The sequence below is a fragment of the Lucilia sericata genome, unplaced genomic scaffold (genome assembly GCF_015586225.1).
Source record: "Lucilia sericata isolate MDLA Ls3-8-SP2 unplaced genomic scaffold, ASM1558622v1 Contig000101F_arrow, whole genome shotgun sequence".
In the NCBI taxonomy this organism is placed as follows: domain Eukaryota; kingdom Metazoa; phylum Arthropoda; class Insecta; order Diptera; family Calliphoridae; genus Lucilia; species Lucilia sericata.
This window is the reverse complement of record NW_023994133.1, coordinates 196,448-210,823: the sequence shown is the minus strand read 5'-3', so window position 1 is coordinate 210,823 and position 14,376 is coordinate 196,448.

Sequence of the window (14,376 nt, the reverse complement as noted above, 5' to 3'; positions counted from 1 at the left end):
TTTTTTAATAACATTTGTTTGACCGACCAAATTCTTCAATTTTTACTTCAAATCAATTTTTTAATGGCATATGTTTAAAACCATTTATAACTTTTGAGGTTGCAAAAATGTATGACCAAGTGTAATTCCATTTAGAAGTTATAAGCACTTAAAGTTAACTATAAAAAAAATTAAAATACTTAAATATCGTCACCTGAAATGCAAAAAGGCGTAACAACCAAAAATTTCTTTTGATTGGAAATGGTTCACGGCATCACTCTATTGTCCAAAACTCCGGTTTTATTGACATGAAATACAAAAGGACATAACAACAAATTAGTAGTTTCCACAAGTCACTATTCCAAAAAAAGCAACGTAATAGACAATATCTGGCGGTACAGTCATATTCAAATGTGTTTATTCATGTTGGGATATACATAAATCTTGTAAGAATGCTAACCTGTCAGTCTGGGTATTGTGGGTTCGATTTCTACGGGTGTTGCTCTGTAAATTAGGTTAGAATATAATTTGCATTGTAATGAATAACACTTTCATTAAAACAAAAAAATCCTATAAAAATGCCAAAAATATATCCATATTTCCACTTAATAAATATCCTAAGGATCTAACAATAAAGAAATAATTATCAGGATCAAAGTTTATTGAATGAATATTTTGTAAAAGTTTAACGTGTTATCATAATCGTACAATAAAATTCAAAGGATTCAAAGGGTACTTTTTCGATTTTTAAATAAAAAAAGTGTCAACAACATTCAGTAAGAAACAAAAAAATAAGAACTATCCAAAGAAAATCAATTTTTAAGTGCAAGTCTAATGTTCATGTATAAATGGATGGATTACACTCTATAGACTATGTTTAAGTAGACTAAGACTCACTGATTGCGGTGTACTTATCTGTGAAAATCAATCAGACTGATTTCACATTTCACAACAAAAATAAAAATAATCTAAACAAAAAGAGGACAATACAGAGTAAAACGAAAAATTAAAAATATAAGATACAAATAATATAAAAGGATATTAAATTGTTAAGAATCCTTACAAAGACTTATTGTAAACAAGGTGATAATTACAAAAAAGACAGAAATTCAAACATACAGTAACTTACCACCCCCACCAGAATAATAACTCGCATTAATGTAATAGAATTTGACCATTCAAGCTTCAACAAACCAGAACATACAATACATATTTATTCCTTCTGTGCAAGTACTTACAAAGTTACAAGTATTACCAAACAAAGCCCTATATTTTTCACTTGCATGGACGAAGACGTTACATACATGATATATGAACATTTTGATTGTTTGTAGGTGTTATTCTTATAGATAGATACCCATCGAAATAAATATAATAATGAATTCATATAACAAAATACGCTGTTGACATATTATTGCAGGAATTGTTGTTGGGTATAACAGGTCATACGAATGTAATCTGATAAGATCTATTTAAGTGAGGGTGTAGTTTAATATAGAGAAAAAGGAAATTTATATTGAGCATAGCAGACATAATAATATAACTTACATATTAGATTGATTAGATTAGATAGCAGGGGGGACAAAGCACTGCGACCCGAGTGTGGATCTTTTGTACAGCCCTTTGGTTCACCATAGGGCTAACTGGTTTTGTTGGTGAGAGATTAAAGATTTCTTTTGGGGTTAGTAAGGCATCCCCCCAAATTTTAGGTCTGTGAGATTCCAATAATGGCCAGTTAAATATAACATTTTCTGAGGTTTCCTCTTGTAGGCCACAAAACCTGTATAGATTCGTTATAAAGTTGCCTAGAGTGAATTGATGGTATCTAAGATCACAATATCCAGTAAATAATAACGTTAGTACTCTAAGATCGCTTTTATTTAGTGCTAGTAGCTTTTGGGATTTTCCCTTTGACAATGTTATAAAACGCTTTGTTTGTCTGAGCCCTGGTATTGCTTCCCAATGGCGAACGAATTCAGAATTTATCGAAGAGTCACACTAAGTACTGGCATATCCTTGGGAAATACCAAAGAAGCGCTCCCAATTGCTTTTGGGATTTTCCTTTTGACAGTGTTATAAAACGCTTTGTTCGCCTGAACCCTGGTATTGCTTCCGAATGGCGAACGAATTCAGAATTTACCGAAGAGTCACATTTATCCTTGGGAAATACCAAAGAAGGGCTAAGGACCAATAATTTGGCAACGAGTGCCCCCATTTGCCAGGCAGTCCGTTTTATTTGCAGTCCCTTTCATTGACAGAGTGATCTTCATGGCCAGATATCCAACATAAAGTCAGTTTGTTATGTATACCTACATAATTCATTAAGTGAAGTCATGCAGTCCACTACAACGCCTGTCCTAATTTCGTATGAAATTACGAACTTGAGTGAATCTTTGTTCTCATCTCTCTCTTGGTTTTTCGTATATTTCCGCTTGAAAAATTGAAGGGTACTATCCCGTTTGGTCATTTATTTGCTTGAACCCATCTGTAAACCAAACATGCTTTTTTTGGTATGATAACTTCAAATAATCTAACGAAACCATAGTTGGTGACCGGCAATCGGGAACACGAATGTATGGGTCGTTTATGAATAACTTTTGTATACCCATATGCGCAACCAAGTATCCAGTGTTTAAATTGGCAATACATAGTAGGCGAATTGCTGATCTACTAACTTCGTTCTTGATAATCTTGTCCAGAGAAGCCAAAGTTGATTTTTGCTACCAAGCCAAAGCTTGGTATCGAATGTCCAGAAAATAATTTTCGTCTTGAGACCCCATTGTTTGTAGTACTAGATATATGTGAATTCAAATTAAGGGTCTTATTAAGAATGATTCCTAGGTATTTAACTTCTTCGGAAAACTTAATTGCAGAACCTAATGTTGGCTCAATGATTTTCTGAGATCTACGTCTTGTAAATTGCTCAGATTTGCCACCTACCTTAGGTATAAAGACCGTTTAAACCCTACGCTTTGCTTTGGGCACGTAACCTACTAATAGGTTTGATTTAAATAGCCGTGACAGTTGTCCTACAATTATTTCACTACCCAGCTGTAGAAGGCATGGAAATCTGGTTCAGGAGATTTGTATGGGCTGAAATTCGAAAGTGCCCAAACTATCTAATCTTCCCTAAAGATTCTTTCGTCCAAGCTCCTAACTCTATTGGTCATCGAAGATACCCGTTCGCGATCCTGGAAAGTGGATGTCGAGAAGGAGACTGCTAGTCTCCTCCAACGACTCAGTGTACGTGCCGTCTGTACGCTTTAACGTACAGGAACGTTTGTATAATCACGTGATAGGGCCTTCTGTAGCCATATGACATTAGGAAGATGGTAATTTTTTTTTCGCAATGGTATCGCAATGATAAACTTGTTGTCTTGCTGATTTCCTTGTTGTATTCAGTGAGTGTCACTTTGTAGGTGATCCAATCACCTGTTCGTTTGGCTCTATTGAACAGTCTTCTTGCATTTATCTTGAATTTTTCTCGCTAATTGTACCACTAGGGTACATCCCTTTTAGGTTTTCTAGATTTTAACTGACAACAGTTTGTGTTGATGTTCTGATATAGCTCATTGAACTCAAAATCAATCTCCTGCGAGTCAGATTAGTCCTTTGAGTATTTTTTAGATTAATTTGAAATAAATGAGTTCATGAGTTCAGTTAGTGTTTCTAGGATCAAGATATTTTTGTACCACTCTTGAGTTGCTATCAATGTTAAAAAAGCATGTATTGATGATCTGACATGGATATTTCATTAGAGACATGCCAGTTATGCATGGCAATTATTGCTACCAAGTCACCTTGTAGGAATTCTGAAATGGGTAAATACTATAATTTCGAAATCGAAATTAGTAAAAAGCTTGGCATTCAGAAGAAAAAGCTTGATTTTTCTTAACGTTAAAGAAAAAAATTCTTGATTTTTTTGACAATTTAAAATTTAATTAAATTAACAAACAAATTTGGTACATTTTTGAATATTTCACAATGTTTGAGGATATACTATAAAGGGTATTTCAAATAGGTAGGTAGGTCGATAGGAGGATGTATACTACATCAAATCCGAAGAAATACACCTAGGCCACTATCGGGCCTGTTGTGCGCTCCTTAGCATGAAAAAAAACTGAAAGAATTATTTTTCAGTGTTCAGAAACTCAGTTTCCTGAACATAATTCCTAAGAATCTTCCAATCAGTGTTAGTCAGGAATGTTATTTCCGGAATAACATCACTTCCAAGATACTTGGATCTAACTTCGACGAATGCCTGGCAGTGGCAAAGAAAGTGCTCCAGAGTTTCACTGTCCTCTCCACATGCTCTACATTCGTCTGAATCCGCACGTCCAATTTTGAATAGATGTGCTCGTAGTCCTGTGTGTCCACTAAGAATACGTACCATCATACTAACTTCAGACTTGCTCATTTTGAGGAGATTTTTCGTCTTGTTCTCATCAGGGTCACCCCATAGGATCTTCGTGGTTCTACCCACTATTTCATTATTCCAAGAGGCCTTATGGGATTCTCTCACTCATATTTTTAGTTCAGCTTTTGTTGCGTCGAATGGTTTTGCGTTTGTCAGGTTAAATGCCTCGAGCTCCCTTCCCTTTAAAGCTATTACATTCGCCCTTTCGTTACCGACTACTACCGAGTGGGCTGATACCCACATGATGTGAACCTTACCTCTGGGAGAGTATTCAGTTAAAGCTTTCTTACAATCCAATACGGTCTTAGATTTAGTTCTATCGCCTGATATCGCCCTAATTGCCTTCTGGCTGTCGGTAAATATATTAAGCGCTGTGGGCGCCATTTTTTATAATTCAATTTACGCATTCCGTTATTGCTCGTACTTCTGCCTGGAAGCTTGTGTTATGATTAGGTAAACGGTGGTATATTTCTGTTTCTGGGTCTTCAATATAGAAACCCAGCCCCACTTTGTCCCCCAATTTAGAGCCATCCGTGTAACAAGGGATACCTAATGGTATTTGCTCTAATGTTCCGCTTGACCAAGACATTCTTCGACTGTGTATTAGAAGACGGGGAGCTCTTTTTCTTCTTAGGTTTATTCTCAGTTGTCAACTCTTCGGGAGACCTGATCCTCTTTGCTTCAGATCTTGTGAGAGAGTCCGATTGTTTGGAGTGTCGTTGGATTGACTAACTATGATTTCCTGAAGCATCTTTTTCAGCTTCCTCCTCTGTGCTCCAGATAATCTTTTCTTAGTAATAGGTAATTTAGCTATGTTATCACTCACCTGTTTCTCCATTTGCCCTACTTCATCCTTTTTGGGATTTGCTATAATGGTGTTGTTATTATTTTCTGAGGATTCAGAGTTGGAACCCTCACCTATTTTTAAAGGCTGAGGTAGCTTAGAGCTCTCTCCGAGTACATCCTTCTCTTTCACCCCTATGTTTTTGATAATGGCATGCTGTACACTTGACGCATTGTTCGCCACGGAGGCCAAGGTACCCACCTCCAGTTTCCATGTTGTTTTTTTCCAGTTTTTGGTCCGCGGAGAATATAATATTCCCAGGTGGTGAACAATCTGCCCTCCCTCATCTTGATTCAAACTAAAACTGGGGGAGGACAGATGGTCCATCACCACCCCCTATCCGCCACCCGGGGACGCGCTCGGTAGGAAAAACGGGAAAACTCCCCCGAAAACAATTAAAAATTCAACTAAGTAAATACGTAAACAATATTTTATTAACAAAAGCAAGTAATAAAAGTACATTTAATTCAGACTTTTCATTACTAAACTAATATTAGCAAAAACTTAAAGAAAAAACAAACATTTAAAATACAGGCTGTTCTTTAAAGTAACAACCCTGCGGGAAATTTTTATCAATTGATCCAAAAGTACCTGTCCCGGGATATGTGAAAATAATATTATTACAAAAAGTGATAGGTGAAAACTGGACACAAGTCTATTGTTGGTTTAAAGGAACTGACACCAAACTAGTCCATGGTGATTTATTATAATTATAACACCACATTAATATGGGGTTAGCCTAGGAAGTGACAAATATTGAATAAATTTTGTTCTAGCAAATTTACAATTATCGGCATCTTATGCAAATTTTTGCTATTGTTTCATTATTTAATTTTCCGAGATTATACAGATTCGGTGATATGTTCCGTGAAATGTCACATACCCAGGAAAAACTTACATTGAAAAGTAATGAGTTTAAATGCTAATAAAACCTCTTTTCACTACTTCTTCTTTAGCATTTTAAGTCATTATTTTAATACGGTGGTGTCATTGGAGGCAAGTACTTCTACGCACGCTTACAAATAGGGAGTTAAAGAAGTACTTGCAATTTCTCTTACAAAACAGTTGTTGAGTAAGTTGTTTTGTTTTTTAATAATAAAAAGAGCCAGCTAGAATACGGACCAGGGACTTCGGTTTGTTAGTCAAATGTTCTATACACTGCACCACTGCTTAGCTATTTTATTTCGCGTCAAATAATGGTTTTCACAAACAAAACTAATTTTGTTTTATTTTTTGTAAAACGCAATTATTAAAACGCAATTAAATAAAATGTGCAAACAAATTGACAAAGCCGAAAATAAAGTACTTCTATATCAAATTATAAGAAAGTGCAGACGGTAAGTAGTAGTCATTGAATAGTAAGTGGTTATGGAAGTACAACCCATTACCGAGTTTTTGCTGGTAGTTTGAAAATAGTGCCAATTAACCCCTCGTAGAACATCGCCATGTTAAAGTGACAGCTCCCTCCATATAAAGTGTCAGAACTAGAACCGGTCCCTATCACTTTAGAACAGCGAAACGCAACGAGTTCTCAAATAAGCTCTCTTGCTTTTGTTTTTACACGTACATAAGCTCACACATTTTACAAAAACATACAAAACCAGTCAGTCTCGCATGAGCATTCTTAGAAGTAGGTTGTGTTACGCTTGTTTATTTTTTATTTCAGCTGTATTATTTTTTTTTTTTTTTTTTTCATTTTAGTTATTATTTATTGAATCTTTCTTACATAGAAATTTACAATAAGTATTGAAATCTTAACCTAAACTATAACTAACGTTGTTATTGCCACTGCAATTTCAACAAAAGTTCTCGATAATTTGATTATCTGGCAAAATCCAATGTTTCCGTTCTTCTCAGTCGTCTGTGACCCTCAAATGACAGCAACTCCCTGGCAAGGGGATTTGGGTGATCCATTAGTTTCGACAGGTAGATTAAACAAGAGAGTTTGATCTCCTCGCGTATTATGGGGACATTGAGATCCCTATGAATATTACTATTGCGAATGTACCACGGGGCACCTGTTATTGACCTTAACAGTGCTGACTGCTTTCTTTGTAATTTTTCAACATTTGATGAGGAGGCTGTTCCCCACAGTTGAATGCCGTATAGCCATATCGGTTTTATAACTGTTTTGTACAAAAGCACTTTGTACTCCAAGTCTAGAGCAGACCGTGGTCCAATTAGCCAGTACAATTGAGCTGACTTTAATTTTATTTGTGTAACCTTGGCTTCAATGTGGTGAGTCCATGTTAAGCGGTGATCAAGGTGGATACCAAGATATCTCACATGGCTTTGTTCAGGAATTTTTATATTGTTTATCTGCACGGGAGGACAATTTTCCCTTCTTAAAGTAAATGTAACGTGAGTACATTTTGTAGCATTGACTTTTATTTTCCATTTGTCCAGCCATTTTTCCAATTCGCCGATGTGAAACTGGAGTTGTTCAGAAGCTATTGAAGGGTTTGCATGCATGCTTACAAAAGCGGTATCATCCGCAAATGTAGATGTGTGAGTCAGTGCGCTCGTTGGCATATCTGCAGTATATAAAATATATAGGAGCGGACCTAGAATACTCCCCTGGGGTACTCCAGCAGATATTTTTCGACGTGAAGAGATCACATCTTTAGATCTGATTTGAAAAGATCTTTCATATATGTAATTTTTAAGCAGTTTGTGAACATTCGCAGGTAGTAATGTGATAATTTTGTGTATTAGTCCATCGTGCCAGACTTTATCAAAAGCTTGAGAAATATCTATGAATAATGCAGAGCAATATTGCTTGCTCTCGAAGGCCTTCCGAATAAGAGTTGTTATTCGATGTACCTGTTCGATAGTGCTGTGCTTTCTTCTGAAACCAAACTGATGGCCAGGAATAATGCAATTATCGTTAAAGTGTACTAAAAGGCTTTCAAGCAATAACTTTTCAAAAAGTTTTGAGAATAAAGACAACAGGCTAATGGGACGGTATGATGTCACTTGAGTGACATCTTTCCCCGGTTTTGGTATCATAACAATCTCGGATACTTTCCATGAGTTAGGGAAGTATCCAATACGTAGCATCGAGTTAAAGATGAACAAAATAATTCTCAGTGCTGAATTGGGCAGGTTACTTATCATCGTGGTAGTAATTTTATCTATACCAGGTGATTTTCCTGCCTTTAGACCTTTAATTGTCATCTTCACGGTAGAGAACCGGAATTTTATTGGGTGTGGAACCACATTATTTATAATGTTAGCACTAATAGAAGAATCTGTATCATTTTGAGTAAACACATTCTCCAAGTGATTGGCGAATGCTTCAATTTTTTCTGACGTATTTCTTGCCCATTGACCATTCTGAAGGCGTATAGGTGACTCATATGCAATAGGGCACTGCATATTTTTAACAGCTTTCCAGAGACTATATTCTGTTTTCTTAGTAGGGTCTAAGTTTTTGAGATAATTTCTCAGATTAGATTCCTTATTATCCTTTAAAGCGATGTGAAGTCTTCTTTGGCACTGATTAAGTTTAACCTTTATGTTTGGAGATCGTGATTGTTGCCATTGACGTCTGAGTGTTCTCTTTTCTTTAATAAGAGACTCAGTGTTCCTAGGACATTTCGATTTTTTGAAGTCTCCCAAGGTGACTGGGGGTGTAGACACTTTGACAGCATCTTGTAAGATATCCGTAAATATATCGACAGCGAATTGTATTTCATGGTCATTCTTCAATGAAATGTTTTGTGGCAGGTGTGAGCTAACATACATTTTATACTTTAACCAGTTCGTTTTCTTGTTAGGGAAACAAGAACAATAGTTTTCCAATTTATTTGGGGTTTCTAATAACGTTAAAATTGTAGGCGAGTGGTCTGACGAGAGGTCCAATGAAGGAATCACTGAAATAAATTCTCGTTTTATATTTTTGATTACAGCAAAGTCAATTAGATCGGGAATCTTATTGAGGTCTGTAGGCCAATAGGTAGGTTGGCCACTAGATATGGCATCTAGTCTGTTGTACGATATTGCTTCTAGCAATTGTCTGCCTTTGGGAGTAATGAGGCGAGAGCCCCAAAATGTATGTTTTGCATTATAATCACCAGCTGCTATGAATCTTGGGCCAAGAGTTTTAAAGTATTCGAGAAACTGCTCTCGATTAACATTATACCTAGGAGGACAATATATTGAAGATATTGTAACTCGACTATCAGGTATATTTATAGAGGTGGCCTGGATATGGTCCTTTTTGTATTCTGGCATTGGGAAATGTCTAATATTTTTTCTCACTAAAATGGCTGTTCCACCACAGGCTCTGCCACTTGGATGTTTTGTATCGTAAGTGTAGTATCCATTAATTCTGAAACAATTCTTTAGGGTAAAGTGTGTTTCAGAGACGAGTAGTACGTCAATTTCCTGAAGTAGCAGGAATTGTTCTACTTCATTCTTGTGTTGGCTAAGGCCGTTAGCATTCCAAAAACAAATTCTTAGAGAATTCATTTTTTATTTAGCAGGATCTGCATGAGCATGCTTTGATTCTGCATTAATTGTTGAAACATATTTTGCATATTTGCCATGAAACTGTTCATGGTTTGAATTAGATTCTCAATAGAGCTTTGAGAGCTGTATTATGTATTTATTTTTGCTGCACTAAAAGAAACGATTGTTAAAATTCATATATTTTAACAATAATTTCTTTTTAGTCATTTTTGTTTCCCTTTAATTATTTCTGCAGACCATTTTAAAATTAATTATACATATATATTTTTCATAGATATTTTTGTTTCTATTTTTCCATTTGTTTAAGAAAATTTGATAATTGTTTGTTGAACAGAGAAAAATTTAACATTTTTTAATACTTTTGTAATTGTACATACTTATGTAAATATTTGATACGACATTGAAAGCGCCTTTCCAACCTTTTCATATAATACCAAATTTTATATTTATTTACAAGAAATATGAAAAAGTCATGAGAACCTCAGAGAGCACTTTTTTATCCTTTAACCTCACCAAATATCTTAGAACTTACTACATATTCATTTTCGGCGGGAACATTAGAAATTTCCATTTTGGGGCCACCCTAATTATAATAACAAAAAATATTTGAATTTATTTACAAATTGATTTATGTCGTATAAATTTTGTTTTTTAATTTGGATAACATGATCATTACAACCACATACATACATACATATTTTTAAATATCTGTTAATTATATATTTCTTGAATTTGACACGATAATTTATATTTTCTTAAAATTATGTTTATAAATATGTGTTTAAAAGACAACATTGTTAATTATCACGTACAGAATCACAAATAAATATTATTTGATCTTATAACTGATCACTGACTGAATTAATTGTATTATTTATAAAATATAAAATGACAACATGCTACATACGCTGTGTTGCGTATTGGTTTCATTTTAATATTTTTTTATACCTAAATATTTTTGTATAAAATGTTAAATATGAGAAAATAAGGTATTTCAGAATTAGGGTCAAAATTATTTAAATTTCTATTTTACGAGCCTAGTGAATTACACTGTTATTTAAAACGAACGAAATGTATATTCAGACCTCAGGGCGAAGGCCGTCGGGATAACATTACTGAGAAGGTTTCAGTTTTTAAAATCAACCAAAATGAGAACATTTTTGGAACATACCTAAGCACGGTTGTCAGATCTTATATACATATGTATGTATGCATAGGAAATGTTGCTGCATATGGATTATTTATGCAATTTAGAATAAATTTCTAAAGAATAATATAAAAATATAAGAAACTTTATCAATTAACTCATTTATCAACTAACTCATAACTCTTTGCATCTAAAGCTACCTTATAATTACCAACAAAAATAAAACGAAGTACTTCTAAAAGAATAACATTTATCACAACTTCAAAAGTAGCACTAAGTGAATTCTTTTACCTTCTGTGGAAGTGATGTTTAATGACTTCCGAAAAAGCGAAAATAATTATATTTTTTCAATGCTGAAGATATATTTTTTTCTTCTTCCATTTTATTAGTAAAAAAATTTTATTTTTTGGACTTTTGTATTAAATGTGTCTATTTCCTTATATTATTTAAGTCGAATTAATTGTATTCTATAATGCTACAATTTACTTCCAAATAACTTCCAAAAAAGAACATAAAAATTACTTCATGAGAATAACTTTAGAAGTAGTGAATTTGGAATGAAATAAAAAGGACATCCCTCCTATGACAAGCCTGTTCAGTACTTCCATAGAGTAAAATCTACTTCTTTTTCGCTTCTTTGGGAGTTCTTTTTTTGCTGGGTCTAGTTAGCTGAAACTGGTGTAAAGTGAAAACTGACTCGTTCCTATGATATTACATTGAAAAACTGAATGGGGTTCATTTGTGGTTAACCATGAGTTAGTTTTAAGTTAATTCAAAATCCGACTGCGTATGTACATTTAAAATATGTACTTTTAAATCAAAACTTAAATCACTTTAAAATATTTATGGGGGAGTGTGATTTTAAATAAATATCAGAAATTTGTGTTGGCATTTGAAATACACCAACATGCTGGTAGTATCAATAAAAATCAATTGATCAAGGGTCAATTTATTGATGGTCAAATTAAATTAAAAATATTTTTAAATTTTCACCACAAGTAATGTAATTTAAATGCAATAAATTTTCTGATTAAATATTTATACGTATGTATGTATATTATATATCCAACAAAAATAATCAAAATTAATAGAGTTGGATAAAAAGTTAATGTGAACTTTAACCGTTTATTCCTCTTATATTATTTCTCAATGTATGTTTAAGAATAATATCGTTCATTTACTACCAGACTGGTGATAAGCTCAGGGAGTGCTAGAAAGGAAAAAAATCTGCCAATATCAACAAGTAAGAGTGTTATATTCGGCTATGCCGAATCTTATATACCCACAATCAAATCTTACGCCGCACAGTGGTATAGGAAAAAAAAGAGGGAAATAATTCGGTAACTTCTAAACGGTTAATCCGATTTTAATGAAATTTGGTATGCACAAAGAGGAGGTGTTATCGAGTTTAGGTTTTGAATTTGGACCTTATAGGCCAACCAGGGGCCCGGCGGGGGGTCCTCAAATTAGGACACCTCGGCTATGTTAAATTTTTAAAACGATCCTATTTCTTCATTTGAGTTCCGATTTAAAAAATATTTCGTATATAGAATCTCCTCATCGAGCACTATAAAAAATGTCGTAAATTATCTCTTATAGTTTAGGAGATATTCGCATTTGAAAATTAAAATTTTTACCGTCCATACTTTAGTTTTTTGATAATAGCGGGTCCTAATATTCCCGATTTTCGCCATTTTTTAATTCGCTTAACAACAAGTTTATATATCAAGCAGTGAAAGAATTATGTAAAAATCATGACTGAGTCCAAAGTTATAGGCATTTTAATTTAAAAAAATTAAAAAAAGGCGATTTTTTGTCATTTTTTTGGGAAAAAAGTATCTTTTTCTTTTTAAGTTATCTAAAAAGTTTCTAAGAAGATGTATATAGAATTTATACTTTTTGGAAAGCTGACTTTACATAAAATACGATAAATGAAACAAAACCTAAAAATTTTTGATACCGAGTGGACCAGGTCCATCCAAAAAAAACCCTATTTTTTATGGAAAATTAAATTTTTTTTAAATCGGAACTCAAATGAAGAAATAGGATCGTTTTAAAAATTTAACATAGCCGAAGTGTCCTAATTTGAGGACCCCCCGCCGGGCCCCTGGTTGGGCTATAAGGTCCAAATTCAAAACCTAAACTCGACAACACCTCCTTTTTGTGCATACCAAATTTCATTAAAATAGGATTAACCGTTTAGAAGTTACCGAATTATTTCCCTCTTTTTTTTTTGTCCTATACCACTGTGCGCCGTCAAAGAAATGCTCCCTTATAAATAAACTGTGATATTTTTAAATCTATGCTTTTGTTATTATCTCAAAAATTTTCGCATTATGTTGACTTTTTTATCATAAGTATATCGATATAAACATGAACATCAGGGTAATGTTTGGAAAAGTGCATTTAATGAGTTCTTAATTCAATTATGGAGCGATCTTTTCCGAATTAAAAATACAATTTTTTAAACTAATCGTTTTTTTTTTTAAATTTTTATAACCATAAACTGTTTTTGTGTAAGAGGGGTTATTTGGGTTTAGGGTTAATTATGGACCAATCATCAAAGGTTTGGATAACACTTACTTGCTTCAAAGTTCATGGCTGTTTCTGAAAGGAACCCTTAATGGGGTAAGGCGAATCTCAGCCCGATCTTTATAAAATTTGGTACAGAGACTTTGGTTCTTATTTATGTCGAATTTTATCGCATTACTCATATTTTTAAGCCAGTAATGAGCGTTAAAGTCATTTTCTGAACGGGATTTTTTATGGGGACAGGGTCAATTTTGAACCGATCCTCACGAAATTTCGTAGAAAGATTTTGGTTCTTATAAAACGTGTTTATGTCGAATATCAGCGCAGTATTCATATTTTAATGAGCGTTAAAGTCATATTTTGAATGGGACCGATCCTTATAAAATTTGGTAGAGATTTTTGTTCGTATAAAACAAGTTTATGTCGAATTTCATAGCTATACTTGAATTTTTAAAACACTTATGAATGTTAAAACTGGTGTTGTGTCACTTATGTATATGAGAACTAGGGGAAAACGTATACCGATATTGCCGATTTTCAATACCAAACAAACCTATTATTACCTATAGGGAATATTTTCGGACGGACATGTCTTAGAATTTATTGAGGACCCAAAATATATATACTTTTGGGGTCTATGTCCATATTTCGAGGTGTTACAAACGGAATGACAAAAGCAATATACCCCCAATATTTTTTGTGGGTATAAAATACAATCACAAATAAAACCAAGTTAGATTGTTGTTTAGCGATCGTTGTTTTTTTAAGATACAATATAAAAGGAAGGCAAAATCGTCCCTTTAATTTTCCAATTTTATTAAAAAATTAAACAAATTTTAAAAATTATAATTTAATTTTTTATTAAAAATTTATCGTTTCAAACTATGAGCTTCTATTTAAGAAATTAGAAAAACGACTAACAGCCACCAAAAAATATGTCGAAACTGCTGATGACCACAGCTCCCTCATCTGATGATTTCTTTC